Here is a 17479-nt window from a genome sequence, read left to right on the forward strand (position 1 = left end):
CGAGAAATCGGCAGGGATGATTTCATACGTGACATCGGTCACTTTTTGCACCACATGGTAAGGGCCAGTGTAGTGCGACAGCAGCTTTTCGGAAAGGCCCACACATCGAATGGGTGACCAGAGAGGCACCAGAGCTCCCGCAGAAAAGCGCACGTCGCGATAGTGGCAATCATAAAGGCCTCTCTGATGCTCCTATGAGGCCTTGAGATGGGTGCGGGCGAGCCGGCGTGTGTGGTCGGCGTGTGCGATCGCGTCGCGGGCGTATTCAGTGGCTGAACGTGCGGCCGAGGGAAGCTAAGTGTCCAAGGGCAACACAGGTTCTCGGCCATATAGGAGGTAGAATGGTGAATAGCCGGCGGTGTCGTGACACGATGAATTATACGCGAACGTCACATATGGTAAGTGAAGATCCCAGTCGTGGTGGTCGGTCGCAACGTACTTCGAAAGCATGTCAGTGATGGTCCGGTTGAGGCGCTCCGTGAGGCCACTGGTCTGTGGGTGGTAGGACGTGCTGAACTTGTGCTTTGTCAAGCAGGAGCGGAGGATGTCCTCGACGACTGCGGAGAGAAAGCTGCGGCCACGATCAGTGAGTAATTGGCGCGGAGCACCGTGCACTAAAATTATGTCGTAGAGAAGAAAGTCCGCAACGTCAGTAGCACAACTTGTCGGGATGGCTCTAGTGATTGCGTACCGTGTAGCATAATCAGTACCGACGGCGACCCATCTATTTCCGGAGCACTAGAGAGGAAATGGTCCAAGAAGGTCTAGACCAACACGGAAAAAGGGTTCGGGTGGGATATCGATCGGCTGGAGACATCGAGCTGGAGGTGTGGAGGGCTTCTTCTGGCGCTGACGGGGCTCACAAGTGGCAATGTAGCGCCGCATGGAGTCGGAGAGACCCGGCCAAAAGAATTGACGGCGTACACGGTCGTATGTGTGCGAGACGCCCAAGTGTCCAGCCAAGGGAGCGTCGTGAAGTTGCTGGAGGACAGTCGAACGCAGATGCGATGGAATGACGAGCAGAAGGTCAAGGCCGTGTGGACCAAAATTGCGGCGGTATAATGCCCCCTCCTTAAGGAGAAACATCCGGAGAGAGGCCTCGCCAGGAGCTGGCTCTAGATGGTCGATGAGGGCTCGTAATGAAGGATCGCACCGTTGCTCGTTGCCGATTTGAAGCAACTGGGACACAGAGAAAACGCAAGCGATGGCGTCTGCATCAGCCGGTTCGTCGACGGGGTAGTGGGACAAACAATCGGCATCCTGGTGCAAGCATCCCGTCTTATATACCCCGGAGAAGGTATATTCTTGCAGGCGTAATGCCCAGCGAGTGAGTCGTCCCGTGGGGTCCTCGAGCGAGGATAGCCAGCAGAGAGCATGGTGATCAGTGATGACACAGAAGGGGCGTCCGTACAAGTATGGATGAAACTTCACAACAGTCCACACAAGAGCGAAGCACTCGCGCTCTGTGATTGAATAATTACGCTTGGCGGGTGATAGAAGTCGGCTGGCATAGGCTATAATGCGATCATGTCATAGCTGGCGTTGTGCTTACACTGCTCCTATGCCGTGACCACTGGCATCAGTTCTAACTTCCGTTGAGGCAGACGGGTCAAAGGGGGCCAAAATTGGAGGTGTGGTAAGAAGAGTAGTCAGCTGCGAAAAAGATGCGGCATGGTAAGGACCCCCCCAAAAAAGGGGCGTCTTTCTTCAAGAGGTCGGTAAGGAGACGTGCGATAGTCGCAAAATCCTTCACAAAGTGTCGGAAATAAGAGCACAGCCCTACGAAATTACGAACGTCCTTGGTAGACTTCGGAACAGGAAAATTCGTAATGGCGCGAATTTTGTCCGGATCAAGTCGCACGCCTCTGGCGTCCACGAGGTGTCCAAGGACGGCGATTTAGCGGCGAGCAAAGTGAAATTTTGACGAGTTCAACTGAAGACCGGCGCGGTGGAACACGTCAAGAATCGCTGAAAGATGGTCTAGATATGTGTCGAATGTGGGCGAATAAACGATGACGTCGTCCAGATAGCACAAACAGGTTGGCCACTTGAACCCCTGAAGCAAAGAGTCCATCGTTCGTTCGAAGGTGGCGGGCATGTTACAGAGACCGAAAGGCATCACCTGGAACTGATAAAGGCCGTCAGGGGTAACAAATGCAGTCTTCTCTCGGTCCATGTCGTCGACGGATATCTGCCAGTAACCGGACCGTAAGTCGATAGAAGAAAAATAGGTGGAATCATACAGGCATTCTAGAGCGTCGTCAATATGTGGCAGAGGGTACACATCCTTTTTTGTGATTTTGTTCAGGTGGCGATAATCTACACAAAAGCGCCACGTTCCATCCTTCTTTTTGACAAGGACGATGGGAGACGCCCATGGACTACACGAAGGCTCGATAATGTCCTTTGCAAGCATCTTTTTGACTTCGTGTTGGATAGCAGCTCGTTCCGACGCAGAAACACGATATGGACGTCGGTGAATAAGGTTTGCATCGCCAGTATTTATGGAATGGGTCACGACGGACGTTTGACCTAAGGGTCGATTGTCAAAGTCAAAAATGTCGCGATAGCCTTCAAGAACGCGGCAAAGAGCTTCAGCTTGAGCAGGTGTAAGGTCAGAGGAAACCATCCTCTCAATGTCGACGTCATTACCGTGCGATGACGTCACGGTATGGGCTGAGCTGTAACGATCTTCCACTGTGAATGGCTCGACCTCATCATCCTGCAAAGCGTGAATTATAGCCAAGGAGATCCCCTGAGGCAGAACTTGCGCGGTTAGCGCGAAATTGACGAGAGGAACGCAGGTGCGGTTACCAGTAATTTTCAGCACAGTGTGCGGCACGATAACACCATGTGTAAGCATAACGGCCGGAATTGGTGCGGCCACGTAATTGCCGTCAGGTACAGCTGGTGAGGACAACAAATCTACGTGTGTCATAGAGTGAGGTGGTAGGCGAATAAAATCTATGCAGCTCAGATGGCTGGGAGGCGGGTCCACAGGGTCGGCAAGAAGAGGCAAGTCAAGGCGAAGTGAGCCGGCCGAACAGTCAATGAGGGCAGAATGACTGGCAAGTAAATCCCGACCGAGAATGAGTTCGTGAGGGCAATGCTCGATGACGGTGAAGAGAACGACTGTGTGTCTCTCAGCAATGGTGAGTCGGGCACAACACATGCCATAGTGACAGTCCCTCCGCCGGCGACTTGTACAACTCAGTTCGGGGCAGGCATCAGAACTTTCTTGAGCCGATGGCGAAGAGCAGCACTCATAATTGACACATGCGCCCCGGTGTCAATCAACGCGCACACAGGAACATTGTCGACGAGAACGTCCAAAAGATTCTTGTTCGTGGGTAAGGTGAAGTGAGGATTTCGTGCCAATGTTGTGATTGCAGCTTCACCTACAGAAGCTGCACTGTCTAGTTTTCTGGTCGGGGGTGCGGCGAGTAGGTCGAAGAAGGAGCACGGCGTCACGGGGGCGAGCAAGATTGTCGGCGGGAGGGAGAAGGCAAGCGGGAGTAGCGGGGTCATGTCAAAGGTGTCGCAGGGTCAGATGATGGGGCGGGCATAGAAGGAGCGAAGGAAAAAGACGCGCTAGAGGGGCGAGGGTGGTAATCAGGAGAATAACGCATCGGAGAAGTCCAGCGGCTGCGGCAGTGGCGAGCGACATGTCCAATACGTCGGCAGTTAAAACGGATCGGCTTGTCGTCCACGGTTCGCTATTCGGAGGGGTTGCGCGGTCCATAAAAGGAGTAAGAAGAGCGGGGTGGGGATGTGCTGGGAGAAAGAGGTTCTGAGTGTACGGGACGAATGGATTGCAGGCCGACGTTGGACAACTCTTGACGGACGATGGCCTGGATCAAGGAGATTGTCACCGGAGAATGATTAGGTAATGGGAATGAAGGGGCTGCCGGTTGTGCCGCTTCGACCTCACGACAAATGATGCGGGTGAAGTTGTCACATCGCGACGGCTGGTGGAAGAGGTCGTCACAGGATGACCTAGCAGCTATGTTGGGAAGTCATGTGAGGTACTGGGATACCCGACGGCTTTTAGCATGCTCGAGACGGCGGCACTCCTTGAGGATGGTATCGATGCTGGTGACGTTCGTAAATACCAGTAAATTGAACGCATCGTCAGCAATGCCTTTGAGGACGTGATTAACCTTATCGTCCTCAGACATGTTCGGGTCAGCCTTGGCACAAAGGGCCAAGACATCGAGAATGTACGACACGTAGGTGGTCAACGTCTGTACACGTGTGGCTTTCTTGGCATTGACTTGTCGACCAAACGGATTGCCAAAAAGGTCGTGGAGCATGTATTTCAAGAGATCCCAGCTTGAGATCTCCTCTTTGTGAGTCTGGAACCATACCAGTGGAGCTCCGTCGAGGTAGAAAAGAACGTCGGCTAGCATAAATAGTCGGATCCCACCTGTGACTGGTGCTGACACGTTCGTATAAGCGGAGCCAGTCGTCAACATCAGGACCACTGACTCTGTTGAAAACAGCAAGATCCAGAGGTGGGGAAATGGCGATCTAGGTCGGGGCTGCAGGCGGAGACGCTTGCGTAGATGAAGTGCTGCCAGCAGGAGCCGAAGTTGCATTGTCGCCGTTGCGACTGCTGCGAAGCTCCATGATGGGTACGGGGAACGTCCACCTCCACCAAATTAATGTTACATGTAGCTGAAGCCGAATGCTATTTACAATTTATTTACAGGGAAGCTAACGGAGGCCAAAATGGCGACGCTATATCAAGCCGGCACACACGTCGTCTTCGTCCTACTCAGTGCAGCCACACTGTGGCGGTTGTTCCGTAGCAATATAAATACACCCCGAAAATCCTCCTGGAGAACTGTTTGCCGTCGGCACCGACTGCAATCGACCCGTGTGGCATTGATGACCCCAGCGGTGCCAAGTGACGTGATGCGCATTCCCGGCTTTTGCATATTGCACAAATTGGCCTTCATGAGCTGACCCACAGAAACCACCAGCCATAAAAACGGAAAACACCCTCTTCCTGGAAGAATACAGGAAAACAAAACTTTCTAAGCAACAGAAGATTGCCATTAAATGCAGCATGGCCAACTATTAAAATGAGAACCACATTGCTATTTAGGACAACTTCGCTATTTCTTCAGCTTCGGGGGGAAAATGCGCTTGATTATATTCTACAGACATTCTATCGATAAATATTTTCCAGACCTTCGTCTACAAACTGAGTTATCAGAGGTCGCATACTGTTCCCTTTAATAAGAATAGAGCATACTATACAGTGGAGAGGCTAACATTTTATCTTTCTTATACCCTTGTTGTTTTTGACCAGGACACATTTGTGCAAAAAGATGGTGTCTGCATTGGCTTGTGCATAGAGCTTCTTTTAAATGATTTGTTTTTATCTGTTGTTAACAATCATATTTTCTCGTTACTCGGCAATAGTATTGTAGCTAAGATTTTATAGGCATGTCGATTACTTTCTTGTTGTAATGAAAGGTTCAAAGCCTGAGGGGAGCGGCTCTGCTGTTAAGGGGGGACACGGGTCCTAGAGACCAAAAAATCTCGAAAAAAAAAAAAATGGGTTTCTTGAAAGTGGTATCCTTATAATATACAAACACTGCTGCATGTTCTCACCAAGTTTCCCGGGTCATGGATCAATATTTTAGCCGAATTATCAATTTATGTAACTGCTGCGAGCTATATTTTGACAGAAAGAAGCATAAAAAGGGGGCTTTTTTCGTGCCATGCCGCTGCTGAACAACATATGCTGTCGCGGACACCTTGGTCGCGTTGGAAAGAACTACTTCTCTTCTTCAACTTTCCACTACATTTAGAAATGCTGCACCGGAAAAAAACCCATTCGCCTATTCAGTGCACGTGGCTAAATAAAGTCCTGCGATTGACTTAGGCGGTTGGTGGCGTCTGCACTACGGCACGGATGCGCTTGAAAAGCAAACCGTGACACCATTTTGAAAGCCACAAGCGCAGCATGTAGTGATGTCGGAAGTTTGCCACTTGAATCAAGTTTGGCAAGAAAAGAAAGCGAGCGCGCTACAACTTCGAAAAGTGCTCCGACCCTGCTGAAAAACACAGCGACAACCACCCGCTGGCGGTTTCAGGCGATGACTGCGATGCACGATGCAGCGGAGCTGGCGAGAGTGAGCTAGGCCTAACGACGTCGCCAGCTGATAGCGATTGCAAGAGCAGCATTCGGCCCGACACAAAGATGGTGCAGCCAGCGGAATTGCTCCAACGGCAGAAGCAAGCAGTGGAAAACCTCCAACAACTGGCGAGAACTTCTGCAATGAAACGGAAATTGGACATGTGTAGGAGTGTCAACGACAGTGCGGATGGGCTGGTGGATGGCGTCACGCTTTTATGTTATCAGTGCGGAAGCGATAAGTGCTTTGGTCTCGCATCTAAAGTGCAGTCTCTGTGGTGGCTCCGTGACTTTTGACTCAGAAGAGTGAGAATACAGCCTTGCCATCAAGCTTCTCGCCATTTGTGAATACTGCAGCGATGTTGCCGAGTGAAGCTCCTCGCGTGTGAAAAATAGCAAAACGGTCAACCTCTTCGTAGTGAACATTCTCGCCGCTCGTGCGATGGTGAGCACTGGAAATCGACAAACAGCGATGAACGACGTTTTTGCTGCAATGAATATTTCGCACTGTGGCCTTCATAACAAAATGTGGCAAGGCTATCTCAAGCAGAAGCTGGTGCTGGCATAGTCGTCTGCTGCCCAAAAGCTGATGGGCACATGTGCACTATCAGTGAAGTCATTGTATAATGACTTGCAAACTCCGGGAATATAGCGGCATCCTACGATGGCTCGTGGAAAATGCGCGGTCATCAAACTGTTCTCCGGACTTGTGCACGACTACGTTGTCCTGAGCAAGTTCTATGCTGGGTGTGTGCGCGGCCCGAAACTTGGTGACAGGGGCTACCAAGATTGGAAGGCAAGCCATATGTGCTAAAAAAATACAGAAAATAAAGCAGGGGAGATGGAAGTTGAAGCGGTGCTTATACTGTTCCAGAGGTCACTTCAGCAGCACAAACTCAGGCACACCAGTCCTCTCAGATGGTGATAGTCGCAAATTTCTTGCTCAGACAAGTCAAAGTGTACGGCTTTATGCTAGTCGAGAAGTAAGATTGCATCAATCACGTCCAGAAAAGGATGGGGACTGCTTTGCACACTCTCGTTGCCAAACACAAGTGCTCTGCTACTGAAACACTTTGTGGCAAAGGAAAATTGATGGGTGACCTGGTCACCAAACTCAGTGCCTACTATGGATGGGAAGCCAACAAAGGGGATGTGAAGGCTATGCAGAAGGCGGTGATGGTAACATACCACCAAATCACGTCAAACAAGAAGGTTTCAAACCACAGTCTTTGCTCATCTGGTCCAGACTCTTGGTGCCATCAGAATGCTGCGCAAGCAAAAAATGAGCCCATCCCAAAGCATCGATATAATTTGCCTGTCCATGTTTGTCAAGCCCTTCCAGTAATGTATGAGTGCCTTTCAGAAGAAAAACTGCTTCAAAGGTGCCAGCGCAGCATGACCCAAAACAATAATAAATGCTTGCATTCCATGATTTGGGCATTGGCACCTAAGGAACAGCATGCCTTACTTTTTGCTATTGAAGCTGCTGTGGGTGAGGTAGTAATGAAATTTGATTCGGGGAACGAGGGAGCTTCATCTGCCATACTCCAGGAGCTTCATTTGAACCCAGGGCTACCGAACAGCATGAGAATGGCCAGAAAGATAACTAGCGAGCAGCAGCATCAGCCCGCAAGCGTTCATCTGCAGAAAATCTGCGACAAGGCTTTAAAGAACGCCATTTGGGTAGCTGTAGGCAGACAGATTACATCCCTGGTAGCTACGGACCATTTAGATATGTGGATATATCAATACTTTCTGTTATATTTGAATAAAAATGAGCTTGTCCGTTTTTTTTTTTGCATTTTCTCAAAACAAGTTCTTTAATATTTGCATCCTTCCGGGAGCGATTTAGCAGTAATAGGGGCACCTAGAATTGTAATTTTGTTGCAGTACTGAGCTACATGAATAATGCACACAATGGTAGGACCAGATTTTCGTATTTCCGTTTTAATATTTTTTTATTGTTCGTACATTAAACCGCCACTTTGAACCCATTTTGAACAGAAAGCGCTTTGATGTGCTGTATAATTAATAACTGTTATACCAAAAAACTACTCCTACCATGGTGAAGCTTACGGTTCCTAGCATCCAGCCATGTGCCTAAAGCAAGGTTTTGATTAGTTTTTGCTCCATTGTTCCCAGAAGCAACACTACTTAATTTTAGTTAACTTGAGAACTAATTGGCATATTTTAAGAACAATTGCATATTTGGAATCAGCATAAAGAACTGAACAAGAGAGTGCAGTTTCATTAAATTTGGTAAAGGGGTCTTAATGAAGGTCAGAATACCCACTTCCCCACTTAAAAATGTTCAGGGTGTTTTTGAAAAGTGTGCAGTAGGACTTAGTAAGTTCACGCCAGTTGCCAGTAGATGGTCACCTACAATTCTTCGATATTCGTATCATTCTAAATGATAGCTCCCCGTGTTGGATGTACTCTCCTAGGAGCAAGAAGCACTTGCTTGACCACCATTCAGCGCACTCCAAGTTAGTTAAAAGAGGCATAGCTACTAACTGCCTGAGAGCTGCTCTGGTTAAGCCTTGTGTTAACCAGGTTTCCTGCAGTGTTCAGCAAGAAGCGAGCCGTTTACGTAGGGCCGGATATCCCAATGACACCTTGGTGTCAGTCAGTGAGAGCCTCATTAAAGAGGTAAAAGCTGACCTGGCAGCCTCTCGGTGCAATAATGCATGTCCCAGTGGGCACCCTGTGGCTGTGCCATACATACACGGGGTGTCCCACCGCCTAAAAGAGGTTGCGAACAAGTGCGGCGTAGATGTTTTCTCAGTGACACTAAAGCTCGGAAGAATGTCGTTGGTAAACAATGCTGAGAGTCAAGGTACAAGCACCAAGAAGCATGTCATCTGTTTTGTTAACTGATTGTGGGGTGGTATAAAAAATTCCACTTCCGTGTGGAAAGTGCTACATTGTACAAACAGGCAGGTGCTTGAATGACCGGCTTAGGGAGCACCTGGATGCTGTAAGCGCTCCACCAGGTGCTGGCCACTTCGTTCACCGTTGCAGAAGATGTGCTCGTAAATGCTTCCCGCTTTTTTATAACACGCAAGTGCTTAGACGGTTTGCCAGGCAGTTGGATAGGGGGAATATTTGAGGTGTTTTGCATTTCAAAAGCCGCTGATGAATGCGTAACGCTCCATCACTGGCACTCACTGGTAAAGAAGTGTTGTACCTCGAGAAAAGCCTGGTAAATGCTTTATGATAGCTTGTTGTAGGCGTTTTACAGCTTCATTATGTATTTGGTTGTCTCCTACATGGCACATTTGTGTATGCGTCAGTCTGCACATTTATTTGAGCATATGGTGGCCTCTTTGCATGTTTTCTGAATGAAGCGTGTCAGTTGAAGTCTAGTGCTCTGTCCTGTCCCACCCTTTTTTCCGTTAGTCTTGTTCGCACTAGTAACTTTGTCACAGCAACTACTATACATCTCAATTCACAGGTACCCAAGTACCTTATCTACTTGCATAATGATCGCACTTTTTTGTAAAGAAAATTGAACAAGCAATTGGCAACCACGGCATCGACTCTAGGAACGCTAGAGGAGAGATATTGGCAGATTTCGCAGAAACGAATAAGCTTTGAATGATGAACACCTTTCTCAGGAAGAGTACAAACAGAAAGTGGACCTGGAAAAGCCCTAATGGCGAAACAAGAAATGAAATTGACTTCATACTTTCTGCTGATCCCAGCATAGTGCAGGACCTAGAAGTGATAGGTAAGGTAAAGTGCAGTGATTATAGGCTAGCGAGGCCTAGGATTCACCTCAATTTGAAGAGAGAAAGAGTAAAATTGGCCAAGAAGAAGCAGGTCAACCTAGAGGCAGTAAGGGTAAAAGCAGACAAATTTAGGTTGGTATTTGCAAACAAATATGCAACCTTAGAACAGAAAGATGATGATGACATAGAGCTAATGAATGAAACTGGCTGGCTTCAGAGGCAGCAATTGAAGTGGGAGGCAAGGCACCAAGGCAACCAGTAGGCAAGCTCTCCCAAGTAACAAAGGACCTAATAAAGAAACGACAAAGAATGAAAGTGTCCAACTCAAGAGATAAGATAGAATTCGCAGAACTGTCAAAACTGATCAATAAGATGAAAATAAGTGATATTCGAAACTATAACGTGAGAAATACTGAACAAGCCAAAAAAAATGAATGCAGCCTGAAATCAGTGAGAAAAAACTTGGTATAGGACAAACCAAGATGTGTGCACTGAACGATAAGCAGGGTAATATCATCAGCAATCTCAAAGATATAGCAAAAAAAAGTGGAAGAATTCTATACTGACCTGTACAGTACCCGGAGGAGTCAGGATACCTCCATTAGAAACAGTAATGAACAGGATACAGAAACTCCTCCTATAACTAGCGACGAGGTCAGAAGGGCCTTGCAAGACATGAAACGAGGAAGAGTGGCAGGAGAAGATGGAATAACAGTCGATGTAATCAAAGATGAAGATGGAATAACAGTCGATATAATCAAAGATGGAGGAGACAATGCTTGGAAAACTAGCGGCTTTTTATACGAAGTGTCTATTGACTGCAAGGGTCACAGAAATCTGGAAGAATGCAAACATTCTACTAATCCACAAAAAGGGAGACGTTAAAGAAGTGAAAAATTATAGGCCCATCGGCTTACTCCTACTATTATATAAAATATTTACCAAGATAACCTCCAATAGAATAAGGGCAACACTGGACTTTAGTCAACCAAGGGAACAGGCTGACTTCAGTAAGGGATACTCTACAATGGATCACATCCATGTCATTAATCAGGTTAACAAGAAATCCACAGAGAACAATAAGCCTCTCTATATGGCTTTCATAGATTACGAGAAGGCATTTGATTCAGTAGAGATACCAGCAGTCATAGAGGCATTACGTAATCAAGGAGTACAGAACGCTTACATAAATACCTTGGAAAATATCTACAGAGATTCTACAGCTACCTTAATTCTACACAAGAAAAGCAGGAAGATAGCTATAAGAAAGGGGTCAGACAGGGAGACATAATCTCTCCGATGCTATTCACTGCGTGCTTGGAAGAAGTATTCAAGCTATGAAACTGGGAAGGCTAAGGAGTAAGGATTGACGGCGAATATCTCAGCAACCTTTGGTTTCAGAAACAACGCAGACGAGTTACAACAAATGCTTGAGGACCGTAACAGAGAGAGTGTAAGAGTGGGGTTGAAGATTAATATGCAGAAGACAAACATAATGATGAATAGCCGGGCAAAGGAACAAGAGTTCAGGATCGCCAGTCAGCCTCTAGAGTCTGTGAAGGAGTATGTTTACCTAGGTCAACTAATCACAGGGAACCCTGACCATGAAAAGAAAATTCACAGAATAAAAATGGTTTGGATCGCATACGGCAGACATCATGAGCTTTTGACTGGAAGCTTACCATTATTATTGAAAAGGAAGGTGTACAATCAGTGCATTGTAGCAGTGCTGACATATGGGGCAGAGACTTGGAGACTGACAAAGAAGCTTGAGAACAAGTTAAGGACCGTGCAAGGAGCGACGGAATGAAGATTGCTAGGCATAACGTTAAGAGACAGAAAGAGAGCGGCTTGGATCGGAGAGCAAGCGGGTATAGGTGATATTCTAATAGACATCAAGGGAAAAAAAATGGAGCTGGGCAGGTCATGCAATGCACCAGTTAGATAAGCGTTGCACCATTAGGGTTACAGAATGGGTACCAAGACAAGGGAAACGTAGTCGAGGATGGCAGAAGACTAGGTGGAGCAATGAAATTGAGACGTTCACAGGCACTAGTTGGAATCGGTTGGCGCAGGACAGGGGAAATAGGAGGTCGCAGGGAGAGGCCTTTGTCCTGCAGTGGACATAAAACAGGCTGATGATGATAATAATAATAATAATAATACTTGATGACTTGAGAATCATTACAGTGGAAGAAATCGGGCCTGCCAAAGCCACAGTGGGCTTGAACGGCAGTGCCTGGCAGACAGCGACAGAGCCATCAGAAACACATTAGACAACAGTGAGAAAAAAAAAACACACAAATGACAGGCTTCCCATCACGCATTAAAGTGTCTAAGAGCCTTTCTAAGACCATATTTCGTTTTCACATCTTGTATGCTTTGAGGGAGTAAATTAAACATTGCTGGGACATAATAGTTACGGAGTGTTCGACCATATCTCGTCTTACAGCGTGGTGTAACGTAAGGATTCTTTGGTCTCAGGGAACGAACAGGCACATAAGGAATTTTATACTGACTTATTCAAAAATGCTTTAAGACAACAGTTTCTAGCAGCAAAGAATTGAAATCAGGTAAGGACAAAGTTTTGAACACATCAGATTTGGGGGAAGACATCATAAGCAACATGCTTCAGAATGCCACGAAGGACGGAGTTGACCCGGTTTACCAAATGTTGAGCGCCATGACCATATGTAGATATCCCGTACCGGATCACACTGTAGCATAAGGCATGTGCTACAAGCTTTCGGACAGACAATGGCATGTAAAATTTTATATTATACAAAACACAAGACACTGCGCGAAGTTTTTGACAAATATATGCGAAATGAGAGTTCCAGGATAAATCACTGTCAAAAAACACGCCAAGGTATTTAATTGAACAAGCATATTGTACTGGGGCACACGAACAGTGATTGCAATGTGATGTGTGCAAATATAATGGGGACGATAGGGTAACTTGCTTGACAGGGTTGTGGAAACAGATTAGGTGAGTTTTGGACGCATTGATATGGACTACATTCTGAAACCAGTCCATCACTTTTGTTGTTGCCATTTGTAAAGAAGAGATGGCGTCAGTGTAACTTCGAGCGTGTGAAACAAGGACAGTGTCATCAGCATACTGATATAATTTGACGCTCACAACATTAGACAAATCGTTAAAATATAAATTAAATAATAACGGACTTAAAATTGAACCTTGGGGGACGCCAGCTTTAATTTTGGTCAGGTTGCTACGAAATTTTCCAATAGACACAAGTTGGTGCCTATGAGATAAGAAGTTTTTCAGAAGCCGCAAAAACGCACCCCGAAAGCCTAGCAAAGAAAGTTTGGTTAGCAGTATACTATGGCAGACGCTGTCAAACGCTTTGCGGACGTCTAGAAACAATGCACAAGCAATCTGATTGTGTTCAAACGCAGAGTTTAGTGTATCGGAAAAATCTTCAAGCAGCAACTGCGTACCCCAATTCGGCACAAAACCATACTGGCTAGGAGATAACACGCCATGATTGCTTAAAAAGCTGCTCATTGTCGTGAGCAGATGTTTTTCCAATATCTGCCCGATGCATGAAAGGATTGAAATAGGCCGGTAGTTTTCGATATTGTTACGTGCGCCACTTTTAAAAAGAGGAATGACCAGCGCATTTTTCAGATTATCGGGAATGATACCAGTGGTAATAATATTGTTTAAAATGAGTAGTAGCACATCTTTTATTGCTTCGAAAGTTCTGCGCAGCTCTAATATTGAAATGCCATCAATTCCTGGAGACTTATTTGGTTTTAGACTGAAAAGGATTGATTTGAGGTCATTTTCCGAAAACATGGGAAGAAGGGCGGATTCTGAAATACTAGTCTGCAATGTGCAAATATCTGGATGAGGTCTCGCTACACCAGACACCTTTGAAAAAAATGAGTTAAAATCATTAGCGGTGGCAGTACCATTTGAAGAAAAACGAGACATCAGATCAACATGGCGATTAGTGTTTATATCACCACCTCTAAGATTGTTAATTAGGGACCATGTTTTCCTGCTGTCACAACGAGCGTCCGTGAATTTCGCTCGTAAGTTATTACGTTTTGCAAGACGTATCACAGCATTGACCTTATTTCGAAGCTCTTTGAACCGAAGCCGCAAAACAGTACAATTAGGACTTCTCTTTGTTTGAACCCATAACAAGTCTTTTGCCTGTATTGCCGCGAGTATTTCTGTCGACATCCATTTTTGGTCCAATTTACGTTGTTTTATTTTACAGACCCGTGTAGCTGCAAGCCGGAAATCTGTGAACAATGTTACAAAGTTGTGATAGGCGTCGCCTGGAGGAACAGTCATCAAAAAGTTATGCCAGTCGTGATTCATTACAAATTTCTCGAAAGCCAAGGGGTCAACAATTGAGATTTGTTTGATTTCGTTTGGAGCGACCAAGTTGGTAGTGTCATCTGTTAGAGAGCAGCAGACCATGTAATGATCAGCGAGTTTCGTTGTAATAACGGCAGATTTGACACTTAAGTTATGTGCACGTATATTTATATGATCTATGCAAGATGTGACAAGATGACCAGCAAGGAATTCTTCGCGTGTAGGTTCACAGATCGTGTTTTGCAAGCCCCATTTGGACAACAATAACATTATGACAACAATAACATGTCATGACCAGCATGTGATGTAATTGTTATGACATGGGATGCACATAACAAGTCATGCAATGTATGTCATCTATGTCATGACATTTATGCCCTGTCATCCATGCCAGGTCATGCATGCATATCATTAATATCCTGATATAAGATATATATTGTTATGGGGATGTTGGGAGTATAGACAGACTACATTTACAATGTATATACAAGTAGAGTCAATGGGGTTAAGATGGCGGACTAGCGACAACACGCAGCAGCCAGCATCTCACGATCTTCTTCCTCTCTCTCCTTTTATCCCTCCGTAACAGGACCCCTGGGTGCTGAAGCGCTGTCTCGGTGCATGGTAGGCGAAGAACTGCGAGCGAAGTATCGCTTCAGCCACGAAACGTGCACAATGTCAATAGGCGGTGCATTTGAGTTAGTTAGTTTGGGTTTAATGGCACAAAGGCAACTAAGGCCATGCTTCGCCAGTCACAAGACAAAATAAAACGGAATGTTAGGGCAGGTAAACCTGCATTACATTATAGTTGGTGTAAATAACAAGTGTTTTCAAAAAAGTCGAAGAGGTTAGGAAATGGCACTAGGGGGTCATCTGCTAGTAATAGGGCAGGGTGTAATGGAATGTGCAAATTATACAGGCTGTGTAAAAACCTCTGTCTCAGTGTATCGATGTGTGGACATGTTATTAAGATGTGCATGACTGTAAGAGCTTCATTGCATTTTTCGCAGGTTGGAGGGTTTTCTTTTTGGAGAAGGAAATTGTGCGTCAGATCTGTGTGTCCAATTCGAAGTCCACACAAGATCACCTCATAGAATCGTTGCTGGTGACTGCATGATTTCCACTCGCCAATTAGAGGTTTAATTAGGTGAAGCTTGTTGCTTAAACAATAGTCCCAATCGCATTGCCATTTTGACGTCAGGGCCTTCTGAATCGCATTGACACTGTCTTTATATGGAAGTGCTGTATTTTTAATGTTTTTGTACGCTGCCATTGATGCGCATCTATCCGCTGCTTCGTTACCCAATATTCCAACATGGCTTAGTACCCAGCAGAACTTAATTGATCTACCATATTTGTTTGACGATAATGCATTCAAAATATCGCCTAACAAGGGTTCACTTTGGGATTTCATGTGTAGAGCCTTCAGTACGCTTAATGAATCTGTGTATATGACAGTGTTTTCAAGTTTGTCAGCAATGATCTTTTGAACTACCATCCACATTGCGTACACTTCGGCTGTGTAGACAGAGGCATGCTGAGGTAGTCGAATACTTGTTTCCCAATTTTCTGTTACGGCCCCCACAACCACGTGTTTTTCCGTTTTAGAGCCATAAGTATAAAATTCCATGTAATCTTTATACTTGTTTTGAAGAGCGTGGAATTCTTGTATGATGCATTCATGTGGTGTGTCTCTTTTCTTTAAATGTGTTGGTGTCCAGTCAGCTAACGGCGTGAATCACACCACGGGGGCAAACATTCTGGCTTTCTGGCAACCTGGAGGACTTCGAGAGGGATGTTATAATCCCGACAGTATTCCTCGTATCGCAGGATAAGCGGCCTAATCATGTTTGGTTTATTTGTATAATGTAAGCGTGAGCTGCACTGTGTGATAATGTTGTAGCATATATGTTGTGGTGAGGACTGGATTCTGAGTATGTAGGAAAAAGTTAGTAGCGCTCTGCGATGCTGTAAAGGAGGCTCATTACATTCAACATGCAAGCTCTGGACAGGCGATGTTCTGTAAGCACCGCATGCCAGTCGCAGTCCTAGGTTATGAACTGGATCAAGTCATCGGACGTAAGATTTTCTGGCTGAACCATATGTAATGCTACCGTAGTCTAATATGCTACGCACAAAAGTGCGGTAGATGCGTAGCAGGGATTTACGGTCAGTGCATTGTTCGCTTTGATTTTAATACTATTTATGTGCGCGAGAAAGTTCAACCTTTTATCAAACAGACCACCCAGAAACTTGTGTTCTTGTTTTATGGGTAATGTGGTGTAGTATAGTGTCGCCCCCTGTCAGATCTCTGTGTTATCGTACATGTATGTTTTATAGTTGTTTAGCGCGCACCCCTCTTATGTCATGTAACGAGCTTGGGCCAATCTGGAGGTGTCATCTGGTGTGTGAAGCCTTTATGAGTAATAAACGGCCGCAGGTCAGCTGAGTCTTTGTTCCGGTTTTCATCGGGCGCAGTTAGCTCCGTGTCTCCTTCACTGCGCCGGCGCTAGACGCGCGTTCGCCGGTCGGGGCCCCCCACTTGCCTGCCGCTGCCGACACAACATCTTTTGGCGACGAGGATGGGATTCCCGCAGCGGTTCCGACCGAAGCCCCGGGAAACCAACGAGCTTCGTAAGTGAAGCGTCCTTTACGTGTCGGCACGGCCTGCAAACGCCGCCGATGCACTTGGCGTCGCGAGGCTTCCGAGCCTAGGCCTTCTCGCCCCCTTTGTTCTTCCTTGCCCATTCCTGCGGCGAGCTCCGGCTTGCCTCCTGCACGGTCTCCTGCACGCTACCTGGCATGGCTTTTACGGCAAACCTTCCCGTTTTTCTTGAAGTGCCCGGCCCACCGTTAATTCCATGGTATCGCTGGAAAAAAATTTTTCAGGCCCACCTTGAAGCGGCCGGCGGTGGCGACTGGATGGACGCGCGACGAGCATCCGCGCTCGTCAGTGCTCTCGGGCGTGAGGGACAACGGAAGTACTTTGCAGACGAGGAGCAGGAAGCAGCAAGGCAGTTAACCAGCGCAGCGTCAGCTTCAAGCGAAGCAGCAAGGCAGTCGACAGGCGCAGCGTCAACGTCAAGTGATGCGGTCCCGCCAGCGTCAGAGTTCCAGAGACTCTTGCAGCGGCTTGACAGGCTGTTCGCTGCGTCAACAAATGTCCTGGTGGAAAGGCACGAATTCACCAGTCGAAAGCAGTTCGAGGGAGAAGGATTCCTAGAATTCGTGACCGCTTTGAAG

The 17479-nt window shown here is 46.6% G+C and overlaps 1 protein-coding gene across 2 annotated transcripts in view; it reads right to left on the reverse strand.

Moving 5' to 3' along the window:
• Positions 1-17479, reverse strand: part of LOC142560922 (uncharacterized) — a 384720-nt gene that overhangs the window by 225440 nt on the left and 141801 nt on the right. The window lies entirely within an intron of this gene.

The sequence above is a fragment of the Dermacentor variabilis genome, chromosome 10 (assembly GCF_050947875.1).
Source record: "Dermacentor variabilis isolate Ectoservices chromosome 10, ASM5094787v1, whole genome shotgun sequence".
NCBI classification, from domain to species: Eukaryota; Metazoa; Arthropoda; class Arachnida; order Ixodida; family Ixodidae; genus Dermacentor; species Dermacentor variabilis.